The sequence below is a fragment of the Aedes albopictus genome, chromosome 2, assembly GCF_035046485.1.
Source record: "Aedes albopictus strain Foshan chromosome 2, AalbF5, whole genome shotgun sequence".
Taxonomy (NCBI): Eukaryota; Metazoa; Arthropoda; class Insecta; order Diptera; family Culicidae; genus Aedes; species Aedes albopictus.
The window spans coordinates 184,068,495-184,090,277 of NC_085137.1; the positions used below are offsets into that span (position 1 = coordinate 184,068,495).

Consider the following 21,783-nt stretch of genomic DNA (forward strand, 5'->3'; position numbering starts at 1 on the left):
CCAAAGTTGCGTGGTGACGCATATTCTTTCTTCTAATTTTTGAAGTATTTCAGAAGTGTTTCTTGCGTTTAAACACAAATACCCAAAGCTGGTTCACCAAGTTCTCCAAAGTTGCGTGGTGACGCATATTCTTTCTTCTAATCTTTGAAGTATTTCAGAAGTGTTTCTTGCGTTTAAACACAAATACCCAAAGCTGGTTCACCAAGTTCTCCAAAGTTGCGTGGTGACGCATATTCTTTCTTCTAATCTTTGAAGTATTTCAGAAGTGTTTCTTGCGTTTAAACACAAATACCCAAAGCTGGTTCACCAAGTTCTCCAAAGTTGCGTGGTGACGCATATTCTTTCTTCTAATTTTTGAAGTATTTCAGAAGTGTTTCTTGCGTTTAAACACAAATACCCAAAGCTGGTTCACCAAGTTCTCCAAAGTTGCATGGTGACACATATTCTATACCCAAAGCTGGTTCACCAAGTTCTCCCAAATGGCGAGGTGACGCCCTAAGTGTCTTTTAAAACCATATTCTTTCTCCTGAAACTTCAAAATTTTTTTAAAGTAACTTTTGTATTAAATTTCATATACATAAAAGTGGTTCTTCAACTTTCTCCCAAGTGGCGAGGTGACGCCCTAAATGTATTTTAAAACCATATTCTTTCTCCTGAAACTTCAAAATTGTTTTAAAGTAACTTTTGTATTAAATTTCATATATATAAAAGTGGTTCACCAAGTTCTCCCAAGTGGCGAGGTGACGCCCTAAATGTCTTTTAAAACCGTATTCTTTCTCCTGAAACTTCGAAATAGTTTTAAAGTAACTTTTGTATTCAACTTCAAATATTTTAAACTGGTTCACCAAGTTCTCTCAAGTGGCGAGGTGACGCCCTAAGTTTCTTTTAAAACCATATTCTTTCTCCTGAAACTTCAAAATTTTTTTAAAGTAATTTTTGTATTAAATTTCATATATATAAAAGTGGTTCATCAAGTTCTTCCAAGTGGCGAGGTGACGCCCTAAATGTATTTTAAAACCATATTCTTTCTCCTGAAACTTCAAAATTGTTTTAAAGTAACTTTTGTATTCAACTTCAAATATTTTAAACTGGTTCACCAAGTTCTCCCAAGTGGCGAGGTGACGCCCTAAATGTCTTTTAAAACCATATTCTTTCTCCTGAAACTTTGAAATAGTTTTAAAATAACTTTTGTATTCAACTTCAAATATTTTTAACTGGTTCACCAAGTTCTCCCAAGTGGCGAGGTGACGCCCTAAATGTCTTTTAAAACCGTATTCTTTCTCCTGAAACTTCGAAATAGTTTTAAAGTAACTTTTGTATTCAACTTCAAATATTTTAAACTGGTTCACCAAGTTCTCCCAAATGGCGAGGTGACACCCTAAGTGTCTTTTAAAACCATATTCTTTCTCCTGAAACTTCAAAATTGTTTTAAAGTAACTTTTGTATTAAATTTCATATATATAAAAGTGGTTCATCAAGTTCTCCCAAGTGGCGAGGTGACGCCCTAAATGTATTTTAAAACCATATTCTTTCTCCTGAAACTTCAAAATTGTTTTAAAGTAACTTTTGTATTCAACTTCAAATATTTTAAACTGGTTCACCAAGTTCTCCCAAGTGGCGAGGTGACGCCCTAAATGTCTTTTAAAACCATATTCTTTCTCCTGAAACTTTGAAATAGTTTTAAAGTAACTTTTGTATTCAACTTCAAATATTTTAAACTGGTTCACCAAGTTCTCCCAAGTGGCGAGGTGACGCCCTAAATGTCTTTTAAAACCATATTCTTTCTCCTGAAACTTTGAAATAGTTTTAAAATAACTTTTGTATTCAACTTCAAATATTTTAAACTGGTTCACCAAGTTCTCCCAAGTGGCGAGGTGACGCCCTAAATGTCTTTTAAAACCATATTCTTTCTTCAGTAATTTCTATATTCAATTTGAAACATTTTCTTAATATTTTGTGCCGAAATAGCAAATTGAATGATATAGATGTCTTCAAACATTTGTGCTTATTCTGCGAATGGAGTGACGTGAGAAATGTCGGAGTCGTATATCGAGATGAGGAATCCACTCTCGAATGAAGTGACTCGCCGTGTAAATCAAATGGAGAGTCACCTCATTCGAGTCGAGATTTCTCACCTCGATATACGACTCCGACTTTTCTCACGTCACTCCATTCGCAGAATGAGCACAATTAGGTTGGATCCATGCAGAGGGTCTAAGAACTTTTCGTAAAGCATGTTCGTGCCTGCGATATACACATGACAAATGTTCATTCAGCAGAGGGAGCGCTTTCAGAACACATGTTGAGGAATAGGCTTTGTCCCAGTTGGGACGTTACGCCAAGAAGAAATTTCTAACTGCAATATATTAGCATACTTTTGATTTGCAAATTGTCAGTGATTGCACACCTTTAATTTAGACAGGAAATGTTTGTAATGGCTTCTAGCCTTTGCCCACAAATCGTTAATTTAATTTGATAAATAGGGTCTGGGACCATTTGGGCAGGAGCCCCTTTTTTGAGCACTTGCTGCTATATCTCAGTCAATTTCAAACCGATTGACTTGAATTTGGAAAAACATGGCTAGCTACTGTGCCAGCTGATCATGTCTCAAAAATCAAGCCAATCGGTTCAAAATTGACTGAGTTATAGCAGCAAGTGCCTAAAATAGGTGCTCCTACCCAAATGGTCCCAGACCCTTTTGACTTCTATTGCTAGGTATGAAAATCCAAAACCAATCCTGAAAAATGGGAAACAAATGTAGAAAATTTGGTGGATCAAGTCGATAAGTTTGATCCCAATTTGCTGCATTTTCTTAGTCCCTTCAATTTCCCGTCCCGCCCGAAACTGGATACGTCTATAAACGAGAATGAGAATCCACCGAAAGAAAACAAATTTGCTTAAAACATTTATTAAAAAATGCACATACAATTTCTCTTCAATCGTCTTGTATGAGGCGGCACTATCCCTCTTTCATCTTTCGCTCCACACCCGTAACATTCTTGGATCGGAACCGGCTCTCGGTTCGTCATCTTCATTTTGCACATCGAACATTGCTGCTCCAGCTCCACAATCTCTGGGGGTCAATCCGTTCCGCAATGTGTCACGATGGCCGACCTGATCGTATCTGGCGATTTCGGCATTAAAATAATTTTCTTTGACATGGTGGTTACTTCTCCGCGGTGGGATGTGCTTCTGCCGGATGTTCACCCCGGGGGTTTCATGCATGCTCGCTGGCCATCAACACCTTCTTCTTTGCAGCCAGGTAATCCAGTATCTCCTCAGTTCCTTCCTAATGTCCATTCAATGGAAATCTGAAGTGTAAATCCGACCGGGAGCTTTCCCGTTTCGTTTGGAGTAGCTGGTTGTTGTCTCCCTTGAAATTTAGACGGGAAAGCGTTCTTATTGTCACGACACTGTCACTCCGGCCCTTATTATGAGTGTCACTTCACGGTGAGAATCGATCACGGTGACACATTGCGAATCCACGGTGAAAAAGTTGTGGGTTAATCAAAGGGGAATCACTTTCACCGTCCTTATTACCGGTGTCACTTTTTGGTTTTCACCGTGAAGTGACACTCGTAATCAGGCCCTCCGTAGTTTTCACTCGCGTAAATAACTTATTCGGCTGATTCATTATATTTTTCACTGAAATATACAATTCCGCGAACAATTCTTCCGCGAAAATCAATCGGAATTCCAACGTTTTGATTTTTTGTTTGTTTTTGTTGTCGTCACGCTCGCAACGTTTTACACAAATCATCTGTCAAAACGATCCTGTTGCAGCTTTACCGTACTGCACCAAATTATGGCACCACATAAAATAAACATACATTTGAAATATTCATATTAAATGAAAATGCTTGCATGTGCATTGTTTTATGAAAATTACAATGGAAATTTAAAACAATGCACTTAAAAGCATTTCAAATATACCATTGATCGCGTAGCCAGAAACAAAAAAAATATAAAATACGGCATTCCATAGTTTGGTACAATCACTGTAAAATGGTATACTCTATAGAGTCACCATCTGTTGGAATTTGGTGGAACTTCTGACAGTTTCCATTAGTTTCCGATAGAGCTCAAGAAAACTTGAAGCGCCTCTCGCGGTGGAATGTGTCGGAAACCGGTGCAGGTAGTTCAATGGATTACCAGCTTTTGCGAAAATTGCAACAGATGGCGCTAGTGAGCAGGAGTTTTTCACTTTTAAAATGTATGGAGAAAATAATAAAAATTCGTTTTTTGACTAATTAAACATTTTATCAGAAAAAATATTTGGTACAGGTTGTAGGCCATTATGATAGCAATCTACTGTACCAAATATTTTTTATCAAAATTTCGAAATATTCAAAATATTTGGAAAAATGTTCAAATTTCCATACATTATTTCCACCGATAACTTCTGCACACTTCTGCCTCGATATTGGTTGATCTTCGTTTTCCTATACATGGCAAAGCGAATATACATGGATTCGTATTTACCCTTATTTACCTATCTGTCAATTCGTAAGCAAAAAAATAAAAAAAAAGTTCGAAGCTGTTTGGAGTTAGAAGCGGCAAAGAGGAAGCAAAAATCTGCGGTAAAAAATCAATTTAGTTATATAAATAACATTATATTTCATTATATAGACCATTTCAGGTGTAATAGCTTTCCCCACCACCGCAGCAGTCAGCAAGCAGCCGTCCTCCGGGTGAAAAATAGCAGCGACGAGTGGCTCGGCAGCCAAGATGGTTTGTTTTGTTTTTCCCGTTCTTCCGTACCAAAAAGCGACATCCCGATTTAATTAGGTTCTCTATTATTTAGGTGGACATTCATCGAGGAACCACACGCCAGCCGGCGGAAGATCATTCTCAAATCGGAAACGGATCGAGCATGGCCTGTTCAAGTTGATTGCCGGTTCCATGGTGCTGATGCAGTTTGGGAAGCTGTTCGTGATGGAGGACTGAAGGACCAGTCGTGGAAGGTGATTTTCCTAGTGACGTACATTTTTGGCGATGTCATCAAGATCTCATCTCGCTGGAGGTGGTGTGTCACGAGAACACTCATAATCTGGCCTTCGTTGGACACTATCTACATGTTCCGGATTAAAAACATGCTCCTACTACGGATTCGAAACTCTTGTTACGACCCTTTGAACTGGATTACTACAATGAGTATCACGATTTCCCGGCCGTTCTCGGCTGCTACCTCCCCGGAATTATAAGGATCGCACCGGAAGATACCATCGCGCAGTTTACCAGCTGGATCAGGGTGTAGTACGACTTTACCACGGATCCGGCCATCGGACCGATCGTACGCCCGGATCAAACGGGGCGGGGGGACTGGATTTCTGAAACGCTTCTTCACCAGGGGACTTGAGGCGCGTCGAGGTAAGTCAATTTAGATTGATAAACTTCGTTTCCCATAACTGCCATTATCGGATTCGGCGGGTGGAATCCGACCAGTGATTTGTTTGTCTCCCGGCTTTGTTGGACTTTTCATATGTTACGCTAGATCGATTGCGCGAATCCACCCCTGCAGAGAAAAACAACACACACATACATGAAGTAGTAGTTTACTTTCCCTTATTTGTTGTGACAAATCATTAATAAAAACAAGTTGTTCGAATCAAGTCGGTCGCGTTTGTGCTCTGTATTTTTGCCCAAATTCCGAAGTATTACCTGGTCTGGTCCGTAATTGGATTGTCCGTCCGACAGGTAATGGGCCCAGCCAGCCGCGCATCGCGGAAGTGAGACAGTTTTCGCGTGGGAGGTCACGGAACGGGTTGATTTTTCGGTCGTTTGATTGTGCATCGGCTCGAGGATTCCTGCAAGCGGCGAAATGGCAGACCCACAGCGTTTTGCAGTGCAGAAGTTGAATAACCACAACTACCAGTCATGGCGTTTCAAGATGGAGATGCTGATGATTCGGGAGGAGACCTGGTATGTCATCAGTGAAGCGGCACCAAACCCCGTGACAGACGCGTGGAAGAAAGCGGATGCTAAAGCTCGGGCGACAATCGGGCTCTGCATTGAAGATGATCAGACTGGATTGGTAAGAAGTTGCGCAACGGCGAAAGCGGCCTGGGATTCTTTGAAGACATACCACGACCAGTGTTCGGAGGTATACTTGCTGAAGAAGCTGACGCACCTGGAGTTAGAAGAAGGAGGAAACATGGAGCAGCACTTGCAGACGTTTTCCGATTTGCTGCAACGGATTGCGGATGTTGGCGATCCGATTCCGGAGAAGCTGCAAGTAGCTATGTTGTTGTGCTCGCTTCCGGACTCGTACGACTATCTAGCGACAGCTCTGGAGCAGCGGCCGCGGGATGAGTTGAAATTGCAACTGGTGAAATCGAAATTGCTGGCGGAAGCGGAAAAGCGCCGGGAACGCGGTGAAGGTACTGTATCGAACAAAGCGCTGCGAGTGGAACACCGCTGTCGATGTGGTGGAAGCAAAGCTGTAAATTGTGAAGGTAAGCAAACGGAAATGCGATCATGTTACCTGTGTAAGCAGCCGGGACATTTGAGGAGAGATTGTCCACAAAATGCAACTGGAGTATCAGCAACCAAACCGGAAGAACCTAAGGCCAAGCAAGTTCAAGATGTTACTGAGTATCCGTTGGCCTGGATGGTGGGACAGGCCGATCCAACAAGCTGGTTTATTGACAGTGGCGCTTCTCGGCACATGACGGGAAACCGGCAGTTTTTCACGGTGCTAGAGAAAACTGGAGGAACGAGTGTGATGTTGGCAGATGGTGAGAAGAGAGCGGAAGTGGCTGGAGTCGGCCGCGGAATCATCGTCGGTGTGACCGATACTGGAGAACTGATCGACATCGAGCTGAGTGAGGTATTGTATGTGCCGAAATTGACTACCGGTCTTGTGTCAGTAGGTGTTCTTGCTCAGAAGGGTTTTGATGTAGCGTTTAATGCAAGTGGGTGCGAAGTTCGTAAGCGCAATAGAAAGGTGTGTGCAATGGGAGAGCGGCACAATGGCTTGTATCGTTTGTGTGTTCCGGATCAAGCATTGATGAGTGCCCATATGCAGACGTCGTTTTGCCGACAGCACACTTGCCAAGGAAACAGGATGCTGGATGTGATGCCGAATAAGAAGACAGAGGCAAAGAAATACTCGAAGAAAAAGCCAGAAGTCATTGGTACGATTATTGAATGGGAGGAGCTTCTACCAGTACCAGAAATGCCGTTGGAACCTGAGCTACCGGCCGAACCTCAACCCCCACTGGAAGTGCAGTCCGCATCGGCGATGGAACCTGAACAGTCACCGGAAGAGGAACTCGAGTCCGAAGATATTGATGATGAAGAATGGAAAGGATATGAATCGGCAGAAGATGCATTTTACGGAGAAGATGATACTATTGTTCCGGACGATGGGAACCGAGAGAGAAGACCTACCCGTTCCACAGGAGGAGTTTTACCGAAGCGATTTGGAGACTATTTTGTCGGCATGGTAACGGTGAACCAGGGAGCTGCCATTGTTTGACGTCATGGTGAAGCATCAGCCTATGGTATTCGGAAGCAAGATATAGGAGGAGCTAGCCGATCGAGGAGGAGTTCGTGCAGGAGACTAGGGGATAGATTCGCGAGGAGGAGTGTTGGACTTTTCATATGTTACGCTAGATCGATTGCGCGAATCCACCCCTGCAGAGAAAAACAACACACACATACATGAAGTAGTAGTTTACTTTCCCTTATTTGTTGTGACAAACGAGGGGGGCGACACATCCAGATCATCCTATTTTTACTAAAAATCTCACTCATCTATCACACTGTGTATTATCCTTTTCAATCTCTCTATCTGTTCCCATCCATAATCCATCTCAAATCTTTTTTCCCATCTCCTCACATCTCTCACCATCTAATGCGATCGACGTAAACAAAGTGAACGATTTTGTTGTCATCGCTGTGGGAATCGTTTTAGGTTTTGTGCGGAGTTTTCCAATAAAATTATAGTATTTACACCGAATACAACAAATTGCAGTTCTATGAAACACGAAAACTTTTAAATATTCTTCCGGTAAGTGCGTGCTGTATATTAGAATTCTTGAAATGTGTTAAAAATTGCCGCTTTTCCCTTAGGGAACTGTACAGCTCAAGTAGATCATCGGGTGGCGGCAAGGAGTACCATCTGCCGCATGCGGAAGAGGAGCAAAACAGTGGCCATGCCGGAGCTCGGATGAAAGCGCGAGGGGACATCCTGCTCAAAGCCCCCATTATCGACAACGACGAGGACTTGTTGGCATAGTTGCACAACGAGGACGGCGGGATTGTGACTGCTCCAATCACCGGTAGCGAGTCTGAATTCAGTAGAGAAACTGGAACGGCAGAAGTAGGAATGTCGACTGTCGCAGGTGCAGCTTCACCGACGGAGGCAGTGAGCAAGAACTAGTCAACAAGCTGGAAGAGCTGGAAAATGTCCCAAATCCGAAACCTCTATGTAAGAAAACAACGCATTTATGTAAGGCTTAAATTTTAATCAATAAAATGTTTTCAGATTGTTCGGCAGCAGTGATCTTGATCTTAGGAACCTGGCGGGACAGATGAATCCTATAAAACCGACTACGTCTCCATCACCATCGCCGTCGTAACGTATGATTATAGAGGATCCGGGTGAACGTCAATATTCGCTGAACAATCACAAACTCATGGTTTTGCTTTAACGTCCAGCACTTTCTTCCTCCGGTTTGGCTTGGCGACGGAAGCTGTAAGGATGCGATAAACGCCAAAATCGAAAAAATGGTCCCTTTAGACCAGGAAACGATGAAGAACATAGACGAGATCTAAAACATACTGACGAACCTACATTTTCAAGTCGGATTTGAATCGCTTCCTGAACACTGACAAGAGAACCAATTCAATTATTATATGATTTAATGAAACTTAATAAACGCTCCACTGATTGTTTTATTGTTTTCCTAAAGATGGAAAATAGAATAAAATCTTATATGCAATTACAAATAAAATAAAAAAGAATAAAGATTCATTTTGATACACAACAACAAGGAATAACGTTTAACTTGGCACCGCCGAGTCTATCGCAATATATGAAAAGAGCCCAACTGTGGTTTTTGGAACCAGTCTACATTTCGCTCCATTAGAGGGTTTTATAAGCAGAAAATAAGTAGATGCTTGGGAACATCCTTAATCCTTCTGTTTATGATCTTATAGTTTGCATAGATAAGACCAAAGCATGTTAATGAAACTTATGTATTTGTTGGTAAAAGATCAGTTACACCTTTTTCATATTCTATACTGGACAGCTTTCGCATATCTACGTTTTATCCATTCACATCTCCTTCTATCTCAAGCAGCGGTCGGCAGGATTTGAAAGTGGGTGCAGCGAAAATTATCCAGCAAGAGATAGAGAAATCTGGCAGTTGCTCACTGATCTGAAAAAGCAGGTGCAATCTCCATCGACATCTTATTTACGATTTAGATGTGTCGCCCCCCTCGGTGACAAATCATTAATAAAAACAAGTTGTTCGAATCAAGTCGGTCGCGTTTGTGCTCTGTATTTTTGCCCAAATTCCGAAGTATTACCTGGTCTGGTCCGTAATTGGATTGTCCGTCCGACAGGCTTCGCCAGTCAATAGTTTATTGCTGGTTCCTATGGGGATTCCACCAAGAGTTCTTTCGGTGGATTCTGCTGAAGTTTTTCCATGCATGGATTCCTCCAGGTTCACCATTAAGGTTCAATCCATGAGTTCATTCAGGGATGTCTCATGGAGTTTCATTTGGCATCCTTCCAGGAAATCCTCTAGAAGTTCCTTCAAGGTTTAATGCCTTTAGGGATTTCTGGTAGAGTTCCATTTGAAAACCCAATTGGGATCCTTCCAGGAATTCCTTCAGGGATATACCTAAGAGTTCCTGCAAGAGTTTCTCAAAGAGTCCCATTAGGGATCCTTCCAGGAGTTCTTTTGGGAATTCCTCCAGGAGTTTCCTCAAGGATTAATCCAGGAGCTCATTCAGGGAATTCTCAAGGCGCTCCATTAGTTATTTCACAGAATTCCCCACGTTTTCTTTCAGGGGTTTCTTCAGGAATTTCATCAGTGAATCCTCTTTGAGTTCTTCCAGGAATTCCTTCAGGGGTTTTTTTTTCAGGAATTCCTTTGGAGATTTCTCCAGGAGTTCCATAAGGAATCCTTCCAGTAGTTCTTTCATGAAGTACTTTCATGTTTTTTTATCTAGTTCGTTCATTTAAAGGCTCATTTGTCGATAACAGCTTTACAGAGCCGAAATTCAAACTTTCATGGTTTCTTTCAACACTCCCTTCAGGCATTCCTCTAAAAGTTTCTTCAGTAAATCCTTCCCGAGTCTTACGGGAATTTCTCCAGATGTTCCAATAAGGATTTTTCAAAGAATCCCATTAGAGATCCTGCCAAAAGTTCATTTGGGGATTCCTCGATGAGTTCCTTCCATGAATCGTGCTGGATTGCTTCCAAGGATTCCTCCAGGAGTTCCTTCAAGGTTTATGGGCTATATATGTGTTTTTTGACGTTTCAAGTTGCTAGCCAAGACAAAGTCCACGGTCAAAATGTATGGATGATCGATTTTCAAAAACTTGTACATGTATTTTGCCTCATAAACCTTTCTTGGGTGAGAACTAACAGAACAAAACTAAGACGACCAAAATCGGACCATTCGTTCTCATGTTATGCGCGGTCCCACGTATACCACTGCATTTTTATATATATAGAAGATATATATTTCAGAAGTTATTTCAAAGAATTCTCCAGGTTTTCGTTAAGGAATTTCTTCAGTGAATCCACTTTGAGTTCTTCCAGTGATTCCTTCGAAAGTTTTAAGGTTTAATACACGAGTTCCTTCAGGGATTTCTCAAGTAGTCTCATTAGGAATCCTTCCAGGAGTTCTTTCATGGAGTCCTCCTGAAGTTCTCTCTTGGTTTCCTTACTTCTAGAGTTTTAAGGTTTAATACACGAGTTCCTTCAGGGATTTCTCAAGTAGTCTCATTAGGAATCCTTCCAGGAATTCCTTCATGGAGTCCTCCTGAAGTTCTCTCTTGGTTTTCCTTTCTTCTAGAGAAGTTCTTCCCAGAGTGCTTAGGCGATTCCTCCAGGAGTTCCGTCAAGGATTTTTCATGGAGATGGATTTGGTATCCTTCCAGGAATTCCCGCAGAAGTCCATTCAAGGTTTAATCCAGGAGTTTCTTTGGGGATTTCTCTTGGAGTTCTATTGGGATCCTTCCAGGAATTCCTTCTAAGATATTATTCATTATCTTTATTAACGAGATTTTCAGCCCAGGGCTGGTTCAACTAAATTAGGAGGGACTTCAGGGATTTCTCAAGGAGTTCCATTTGAGATCCTTCCAGGAGTTCCCGAAAAGAATCCTTGCAGATTCTTTACTACAGGAGTTCCTGCAAGGTTAAATCTTGGAGTTACTTCAAGGATTTCTAAATGAGCTTCATTAGCTATTCTTCCAGGAGTTTTTTTAAAGTATTTTGCAGAATTTATTTTGGGAATTCCTTATGTGAATCCTCATGCAGTTCTTCCACGGAATTGATTTAGGAGATCTTTCAAGGTTTGATTCAAGAGTTCTTTCAAGGATTTCTTTAGGAGTTCCATTAGGAATCCTTCCAGAAGTTCCGCCTGGAATATTTTCATGGCTTCTTTCAGTATTTCTTCCAGGGATTTCTCCAGGAGTTTATTTAGGAATTCCTTCAGAACTTGTTTTTAGAAATACATGATTCAATCCATGATTTCATTCAAGAATATCTCATGAAGTTCCATCTGGCATCCTTCCAGGTGTTTCATCAAGGTTAATTCCAGGAGTTCTTTCAGGGATTTCCCAATGAATTTAAACTGTGATTCTTCCAGAAGTTCCTTTGTGGAATCTTCCTGGAATTTTTCATATTTTTCTTCATTATTTACTTTAAGGATTCCTTCAAAAGGTTTCTCAGTGTATCCTTCCGCAGTTTTCCAGGGGTTCCTAGGAGATCCTGCAAGATTTATTCCAAGAGTTCCCGAATAGATTTCTTAAGAAATCCTTCTAGGAGTTTCTCCAGGAGTTCTTTCAGGGATTCTTTCAGATGTTTATTCAAGGTTTAATTCAGTTCCATTAGGGATCTTTCCTAGAGTACCTTCAAGAAATCCTCAAGGAATGCCTATAGGAATTCATTGAGGAGTTCCTTCAGAGGTTCCTCCAGGAGTTTCTTGAAGGTTTTATCAAGCAGTTCCTTCAGAGATTCCCAGAGAGTTACAATAATAATGCTTCCAGGATTTTTTTCATTTAAGCCTTCTAGAGTTCGTCCATGGTTTTCTTTAAGAATTTCATTTAGGGATTTCTCCAATAGATCTTGCAGTGAATCTGTCCAGTGGTCTCCTATAGATTCTTTCATGAGTTCTTTTAGGGATTCCTTCAAGAGATCCTGCTGGGATTCATCCAGGTGTTCCTTTAAGCCTTATTCCAGAAGTTCCTTCAGACATTTCTCAAGAAGTTCCATTCGGAATTCTTCCACGAGTACCTGTATGGAATTCTTCCAGGATTCGTTCCGTGAATTCTCCAGAAGTTCTTCCAGGAATTCATTCAGGACTTCCTCTAGGAATCCCTTTGGGGATTCCTCCAGGTGTTCCTGCAGAGATTTATTCGAAAGTTTCTTCAGGTATTTATCCAGAAATTTATTTTGAGATGCTTCCAGGATTTCCGCTGTATTTTTTTATGTGCTCTCTAGGTAGCAGTAGTGGACTTCCTTCAGAAGTTCTCTCAAGGATTTTTGCAGGAATTCCTATCAGTGATTTCTTCAGGAATCCCTCCAGAGATCTATCACGAATCCTTCCAGAAGTTCCTTCAGGGATTCCTTTCGAGTAGTTCTTGCAGGAATTCTTTTAGGGATTTTACTAGAAATTCCATCCAGGGTTCCCCCAGGAGTCCAAGGGTTCTTCCTGCAGGAACCCTTGAAGGAATTCCTAGGGTAATCCCTAAAGGAATTCGTATAAGAAACCCTGCAGTAACTCCTGCAAGGAATCCCTAAAGAATCCATGAAGGATTTCTAAAAGATCTCTGAAAGGACCGCTGGAAAATATCTCGAAAAAAATCAGAATGAACTTTTGAAGGAATCTGAAACAAAGCCCTGTTGGAAACCCAGAAGAGATCCCTGATAGAACTCCTGAAGGATTCTTTGAAGCAATTTCTGAAGGAACTCCTGAAGAAACTCCTTAATGAATCTCTGAACAAACTCCTGGAGGAACCCTTGAAGGAATTCTTGGGAAATCTTGGGATTTCTGTCAGGAGTTCCTACAGGGTTTTCTTAAGGAGTTCGTTCAGGTTTTTATCCAGGAGTTCCTCCAAGATTTTATCCAGAACGTCCTTCAAGGACTTGAGTTTCAAGAGTTACTCCATGGATTCGATAAGGAATCTTCCCAGGATTTCCTGCAAGGACTCCTCGAGAATTTGATTTTAAGATTGTTCCTGGATTTTTTCAAAGACTCCTTCAAGAGTTCCATCTGAGAGTTCTTTGGAAGTTCCTTTGAAGTACAGAAATTCCTTGAAGGATTCTTTCTGAACTTATTTATAAGATTTCTGAGGGAGTTTCTCAAGGATTTCTTCGGTGGTGCCATCGTGTGATCCTTCCAGGAGTTCCTTAAGCGATTCCTTCAGGGTTTTATTCAGAAGTTCCTTCTAGGATTCCTTCCAGAAGTTTCATCAAGGACTCGTTCAGGATTTTTTATGGATTCTTACAGGAATTCCTTTAGGAATTTATCCTGTAGTTCATTCAACGAGTCCTTCAAGGTTCCTTCAGGAACTCTTCCATAAATTCCTTTCCTCTAGGAATTCCTTCAGGAGTTCTTTCAGGAAAGTTTCCTTTTCTTTGAGGATTTCTTCAAGGGATGTTACGAGATTCCTTTGGGAGTTTCAGAGATTCCTGCAAGTTTTTTTTTCTTGTTGTTTCTTCAGGGATGCTTTCCGGGATTCCTTCGAAATTTCCTCTCCCAGGAATTTCTTCAATTCGTACGATAATTTCTTCAGTGATTTCAGCAGCCGTTCCTTTCGACTAAAAATTCCAACAGGGGTTCCTCCTGAACTGATTTAAGATATTCCTCAAGGGATTCCTTCAGAGATTTCTCCAGAACTTCCTCCAAAGTTTCATCTAGAAAATCCCTCAAAAACTTTTGCAGGGGTTTCTTTCTTCAGGAATTAATCCAGATGTTGCGATACGTGATATGCTTATGGGCGCGACTCGCATTAACGGGTTAAAACATAACTTTATTAAATAAAACAATTTACTATGGGGCTGTCCATAAACCACGTGGTAGGGGGGGGGGGGGGGGTTTGAAAAGTCCCAAAAAATGACCACGTGGTTTATGGACAGCCCCTATGTAAAACGTGTATGCACGCGAGCCGGCGATCGCAATTATAATAATGACGGTCAACGTAGAACGATGCACACCGAAACTCGATGACATCTGTCACAAGCTGACGGCTGTCAGCGGAAGAGCCCCGAAGGATGTTTCGGCTGCGTTCGTAGTGGGATAGGATGGTCCTCCCAACACCAGGAGTTTATTTAGATATTTCATCAAAGATCTTTGCTGTGTTTCGTTAAATGCTCACAAGGTAGCGGTAGTGGTCTTCAAACACGAGTAAAAATGATGGAAACTCCGCGATTGACAAACTAAACCATTGAAACGCTAAACTAAAAGGTTTTCTAACAATATGAATAGAAAATGCAAACTATATTTGGCTAAAACCATTTGAAAGTTGAGAATTCACTCCCGTTTTAATTATTGTTATTTATTTTTTACTATTTCTTGCAGTGTCCTCTGGAAATCATGGCTGTTCAATATTTATCTTACCGGTTACCAATCGCACATGGTAGACAAATCAAAGACATCCTATCCTGGCCACCTAAAGTTTTGAACAAGTTCGACAGTATTCTTATTTTACCATAATATTTATTTATAAGTAATAAAAACAACCTTTGGGGGAAGGAGGGGGGGGGGGGTGGTTGAGGTTTCTATAAAAAAATCCGAAAATTCACCATACTCTCCAAAATTGAAACATTCAAATAACTTATCCTTGCATTGATTTCAAAGCAGCTGCGAGGTGAATTAAAAGCCGGTTTACCAAGCTCTCCCACGTTGCGAGTTAACGCATATTCTTTCATATAAAATTTTGAAGAAGTTCAAATGTAAATCTTGCGTTTAATCACAAATACCCAAAGCTGGTTCACCAAGTTCTCCAACGTTGCGTGGTGACGCATATTCTTTCTTCTAATCTTTGAAGTATTTCAGAAGTGTTTCTTGCGTTTAAACACAAATACCCAAAGCTGGTTCACCAAGTTCTCCAAAGTTGCATGGTGGCACATATTCTTTCTTTTAATCCTTTAAGTATTTCAGAAGTGTTTCTTGCGTTTAAACACAAATACCCAAAGCTGGTTCACCAAGTTCTCCAAAGTTGCGTGGTGACGCATATTCTTTCTTCTAATCTTTGAAGTATTTCAGAAGTGTTTCTTGCGTTTAAACACAAATACCCAAAGCTGGTTCACCAAGTTCTCCAAAGTTGCATGGTGACACATCCTATTCTTTCTTCTTATCTTTGAAGTATTTCAGAAGTGTTTCTTGCGTTTAAACACAAATACCCAAAGCTGGTTCACCAAGTTCTCCAAAGTTGCGTGGTGACGCATATTCTTTTTTCTAATCTTTGAAGTATTTCAGAAGTGTTTCTTGCGTTTAAACACAAATACCCAAAGCTGGTTCACCAAGTTCTCCAAAGTTGCATGGTGACACATCCTATTCTTTCTTCTTATCTTTGAAGTATTTCAGAAGTGTTTCTTGCGTTTAACCCTTTATAAGGCAGAGAAAACTAGAAGAGTTGTCAACGCATACTATTATGGAAATGATTATATACATGATTACATGTACAAAACAATTTTTGTTTGAAAGAAACTCTCAAAAATCTAGGTGGCAATATAGTTGCCACTGCCCGTTAAGCCCAAAATTGAGCTTTTGAGGTGGCAATATAGTTGCCACTGCCCGTTTAGGCCACCAGCGCTGGTGGCAATATACTTGCCACTGCCCGTTTGGGGTACTTTTCTTCTTTTGACTTCGACAAAAAGCCGGTAAAGAGATTTTAGAGGGGATCAGGGCTTAACCCATAATATAAACTGTGTAGGTAAGCTCATGTCAACCCATAATTTGATTATTTCTTAAAATATTTACAAAATCTATAATTTTACAATAAGTTTGAGCTAATTTTCTTCACGCGGTCAAATTTAGCCATTTTTGAGACTACAAATGGCTCCCAAATTGTTGTTTAAGCATTGTTTGGTACTAAAAAAATACCAGGCGTTGTTAGTAATCTCAATTTTGCGTAAACAAAAAAAAAGTTTGAAATATATCGTTATAAAACAGAAAAAAATACAAACAGTAGGTGGCAATATAGTTGCCACTGCCTTATAAAGGGTTAAACACAAATACCCAAAGCTGGTTCACCAAGTTCTCCAAAGTTGCGTGGTGACGCATATTCTTTCTTCTAATCTTTGAAGTATTTCAGAAGTGTTTCTTGCGTTTAAACACAAATACCCAAAGCTGGTTCACCAAGTTCTCCAAAGTTGCATGGTGGCACATATTCTTTCTTTTAATCCTTTAAGTATTTCAGAAGTGTTTCTTGCGTTTAAACACAAATACCCAAAGCTGGTTCACCAAGTTCTCCAAAGTTGCATGGTGACACATCCTATTCTTTCTTCTTATCTTTGAAGTATTTCAGAAGTGTTTCTTGCGTTTAAACACAAATACCCAAAGCTGGTTCACCAAGCTCTCCAAAGTTGCATGGTGGCACATATTCTTTCTTTTAATCCTTTAAGTATTTCAGAAGTGTTTCTTGCGTTTAAACACAAATACCCAAAGCTGGTTCACCAAGTTCTCCAAAGTTGCGTGGTGACGCATATTCTTTCTTCTAATCTTTGAAGTATTTCAGAAGTGTTTCTTGCGTTTAAACACAAATACCCAAAACTGGTTCACCAAGTTATCCAAAGTTGCATGGTGACACATATTCTTTCTTTTCATCCTTGAAGTATTTCAGAAGTGTTTCTTGTGTTTAAACACAAATACCCAAAACTGGTTCACCAAGTTCTCCAAAGTTGCGTGGTGGCACATATTCTTTCTTTTCATCCTTTAAGTATTTCAGAAGTGTTTCTTGCGTTTAAACACAAATACCCAAAGCTGGTTCACCAAGTTCTCCAAAGTTGCATGGTGACACATCCTATTCTTTCTTCTTATCTTTGAAGTATTTCAGAAGTGTTTCTTGCGTTTAAACACAAATACCCAAAGCTGGTTCACCAAGTTCTCCAAAGTTGCGTGGTGACGCATATTCTTTCTTCTAATCTTTGAAGTATTTCAGAAGTGTTTCTTGCGTTTAAACACAAATACCCAAAGCTGGTTCACCAAGTTCTCCAAAGTTGCATGGTGGCACATATTCTTTCTTTTAATCCTTTAAGTATTTCAGAAGTGTTTCTTGCGTTTAAACACAAATACCCAAAGCTGGTTCACCAAGTTCTCCAAAGTTGCATGGTGACACATCCTATTCTTTCTTCTTATCTTTGAAGTATTTCAGAAGTGTTTCTTGCGTTTAAACACAAATACCCAAAGCTGGTTCACCAAGCTCTCCAAAGTTGCATGGTGGCACATATTCTTTCTTTTAATCCTTTAAGTATTTCAGAAGTGTTTCTTGCGTTTAAACACAAATACCCAAAGCTGGTTCACCAAGTTCTCCAAAGTTGCGTGGTGACGCATATTCTTTCTTCTAATCTTTGAAGTATTTCAGAAGTGTTTCTTGCGTTTAAACACAAATACCCAAAACTGGTTCACCAAGTTATCCAAAGTTGCATGGTGACACATATTCTTTCTTTTCATCCTTGAAGTATTTCAGAAGTGTTTCTTGTGTTTAAACACAAATACCCAAAACTGGTTCACCAAGTTCTCCAAAGTTGCGTGGTGGCACATATTCTTTCTTTTAATCCTTTAAGTATTTCAGAAGTGTTTCTTGCGTTTAAACACAAATACCCAAAGCTGATTCACCAAGTTCTCCAAAGTTGCATGGTGACACATATTCTATACCCAAAGCTGGTTCACCAAGTTCTCCAAAGTTGCATGGTGACACATCCTATTCTTTCTTCTAATCTTTGAAGTATTTCAGAAGTGTTTCTTGCGTTTAAACACAAATACCCAAAGCTGGTTCACCAAGTTCTCCAAAGTTGCATGGTGGCACATATTATTTCTTTGAATCCTTTAAGTATTTCAGAAGTGTTTCTTGCGTTTAAACACAAATACCCAAAGCTGATTCACCAAGTTCTCCAAAGTTGCATGGTGATACATATTCTATACCCAAAGCTGGTTCACCAAGTTCTCCAAAGTTGCATGGTGACACATCCTATTCTTTCTTCTAATCTTTGAAGTATTTCAGAAGTGTTTCTTGCGTTTAAACACAAATACCCAAAGCTGGTTCACCAAGTTCTCCAAAGTTGCGTGGTGACGCATATTCTTTCTTCTAATTTTTGAAGTATTTCAGAAGTGTTTCTTGCGTTTAAACACAAATACCCAAAGCTGGTTCACCAAGTTCTCCAAAGTTGCGTGGTGACGCATATTCTTTCTTCTAATCTTTGAAGTATTTCAGAAGTGTTTCTTGCGTTTAAACACAAATACCCAAAGCTGGTTCACCAAGTTCTCCAAAGTTGCGTGGTGACGCATATTCTTTCTTCTAATCTTTGAAGTATTTCAGAAGTGTTTCTTGCGTTTAAACACAAATACCCAAAGCTGGTTCACCAAGCTCTCCAAAGTTGCGTGGTGACGCATATTCTTTCTTCTAATCTTTGAAGTATTTCAGAAGTGTTTCTTGCGTTTAAACACAAATACCCAAAGCTGGTTCACCAAGTTCTCCAAAGTTGCGTGGTGACGCATATTCTTTCTTCTAATTTTTGAAGTATTTCAGAAGTGTTTCTTGCGTTTAAACACAAATACCCAAAACTGGTTCACCAAGTTCTCCAAAGTTGCATGGTGACACATCCTATTCTTTTTTCTAATCTTTGAAGTATTTCAGAAGTGTTTCTTGCGTTTAAACACAAATACCCAAAGCTGGTTCACCAAGTTCTCCAAAGTTGCGTGGTGACGCATATTCTTTTTTCTAATCTTTGAAGTATTTCAGAAGTGTTTCTTGCGTTTAAACACAAATACCCAAAACTGGTTCACCAAGTTCTCCAAAGTTGCATGGTGACACATCCTATTCTTTTTTCTAATCTTTGAAGTATTTCAGAAGTGTTTCTTGCGTTTAAACACAAATACCCAAAGCTGGTTCACCAAGTTCTCCAAAGTTGCATGGTGGCACATATTATTTCTTTGAATCCTTTAAGTATTTCAGAAGTGTTTCTTGCGTTTAAACACAAATACCCAAAGCTGGTTCACCAAGTTCTCCAAAGTTGCGTGGTGACACATATTCTTTCTTCTAATCCTTTAAGTATTTCAGAAGTGTTTCTTGCGTTTAAACACAAATACCCAAAGCTGGTTCACCAAGTTCTCCAAAGTTGCGTGGTGACGCATATTCTTTCTTCTAATCTTTGAAGTATTTCAGAAGTGTTTCTTGCGTTTAAACACAAATACCCAAAGCTGGTTCACCAAGCTCTCCAAAGTTGCGTGGTGACGCATATTCTTTCTTCTAATCTTTGAAGTATTTCAGAAGTGTTTCTTGCGTTTAAACACAAATACCCAAAGCTGGTTCACCAAGTTCTCCAAAGTTGCGTGGTGACGCATATTCTTTCTTCTAATTTTTGAAGTATTTCAGAAGTGTTTCTTGCGTTTAAACACAAATACCCAAAACTGGTTCACCAAGTTCTCCAAAGTTGCATGGTGACACATCCTATTCTTTTTTCTAATCTTTGAAGTATTTCAGAAGTGTTTCTTGCGTTTAAACACAAATACCCAAAGCTGGTTCACCAAGTTCTCCAAAGTTGCGTGGTGACGCATATTCTTTTTTCTAATCTTTGAAGTATTTCAGAAGTGTTTCTTGCGTTTAAACACAAATACCCAAAGCTGGTTCACCAAGTTATCCAAAGTTGCATGGTGACACATATTCTTTCTTTTCATCCTTGAAGTATTTCAGAAGTGTTTCTTGTGTTTAAACACAAATACCCAAAACTGGTTCACCAAGTTCTCCAAAGTTGCGTGGTGGCACATATTCTTTCTTTTCATCCTTTAAGTATTTCAGAAGTGTTTCTTGCGTTTAAACACAAATACCCAAAGCTGGTTCACCAAGTTCTCCAAAGTTGCATGGTGACACATCCTATTCTTTTTTCTAATCTTTGAAGTATTTCAGAAGTGTTTCTTGCGTTTAAACACAAATACCCAAAGCTGGTTCACCAAGTTCTCCAAAGTTGCATGGTGGCACATATTATTTTATTGAATCCTTTAAGTATTTCAGAAGTGTTTCTTGCGTTTAAACACAAATACCCAAAGCTGGTTCACCAAGTTCTCCAAAGTTGCGTGGTGACACATATTCTTTCTTTTAATCCTTTAAGTATTTCAGAAGTGTTTCTTGCGTTTAAACACAAATACCCAAAGCTGATTCACCAAGTTCTCCAAAGTTGCATGGTGACACATATTCTATACCCAAAGCTGGTTCACCAAGTTCTCCAAAGTTGCGTGGTGACGCATATTCTTTCTTCTAATTTTTGAAGTATTTCAGAAGTGTTTCTTGCGTTTAAACACAAATACCCAAAGCTGGTTCACCAAGTTCTCCAAAGTTGCGTGGTGACGCATATTCTTTCTTCTAATCTTTGAAGTATTTCAGAAGTGTTTCTTGCGTTTAAACACAAATACCCAAAGCTGGTTCACCAAGTTCTCCAAAGTTGCGTGGTGACGCATATTCTTTCTTCTAATCTTTGAAGTATTTCAGAAGTGTTTCTTGCGTTTAAACACAAATACCCAAAGCTGGTTCACCAAGCTCTCCAAAGTTGCGTGGTGACGCATATTCTTTCTTCTAATCTTTGAAGTATTTCAGAAGTGTTTCTTGCGTTTAAACACAAATACCCAAAGCTGGTTCACCAAGTTCTCCAAAGTTGCGTGGTGACGCATATTCTTTCTTCTAATTTTTGAAGTATTTCAGAAGTGTTTCTTGCGTTTAAACACAAATACCCAAAGCTGGTTCACCAAGTTCTCCAAAGTTGCGTGGTGACGCATATTCTTTCTTCTAATCTTTGAAGTATTTCAGAAGTGTTTCTTGCGTTTAAACACAAATACCCAAAGCTGGTTCACCAAGTTCTCCAAAGTTGCGTGGTGACGCATATTCTTTCTTCTAATCTTTGAAGTATTTCAGAAGTGTTTCTTGCGTTTAAACACAAATACCCAAAGCTGGTTCACCAAGTTCTCCAAAGTTGCGTGGTGACGCATATTCTTTCTTCTAATTTTTGAAGTATTTCAGAAGTGTTTCTTGCGTTTAAACACAAATACCCAAAGCTGGTTCACCAAGTTCTCCAAAGTTGCATGGTGACACATATTCTATACCCAAAGCTGGTTCACCAAGTTCTCCCAAATGGCGAGGTGACGCCCTAAGTGTCTTTTAAAACCATATTCTTTCTCCTGAAACTTCAAAATTTTTTTAAAGTAACTTTTGTATTAAATTTCATATACATAAAAGTGGTTCTTCAACTTTCTCCCAAGTGGCGAGGTGACGCCCTAAATGTATTTTAAAACCATATTCTTTCTCCTGAAACTTCAAAATTGTTTTAAAGTAACTTTTGTATTAAATTTCATATATATAAAAGTGGTTCACCAAGTTCTCCCAAG

General features: G+C 39.8%; 2 long non-coding RNA genes across 2 annotated transcripts; one reads left to right on the forward strand and one right to left on the reverse strand.

The window, feature by feature from the left end:
* Positions 1-2,892: 2,892 nt before the first annotated feature.
* On the reverse strand, positions 2,893-3,418 carry LOC115258671 (uncharacterized). The gene is made up of 2 exons (XR_009996871.1): positions 3,171-3,418; positions 2,893-3,073 (listed from the first exon to the last, which is right to left on the reverse strand). It is a non-coding gene; the product is annotated as an uncharacterized LOC115258671 (long non-coding RNA).
* Positions 3,419-4,168: 750 nt separating this feature from the next.
* LOC134287824 (uncharacterized) lies at positions 4,169-5,458 on the forward strand. Its single transcript, XR_009997565.1, has 3 exons — positions 4,169-4,580; positions 4,640-4,731; positions 4,805-5,458. It is a non-coding gene; the product is annotated as an uncharacterized LOC134287824 (long non-coding RNA).
* The last annotated feature ends 16,325 nt before the right edge of the window (positions 5,459-21,783 follow it).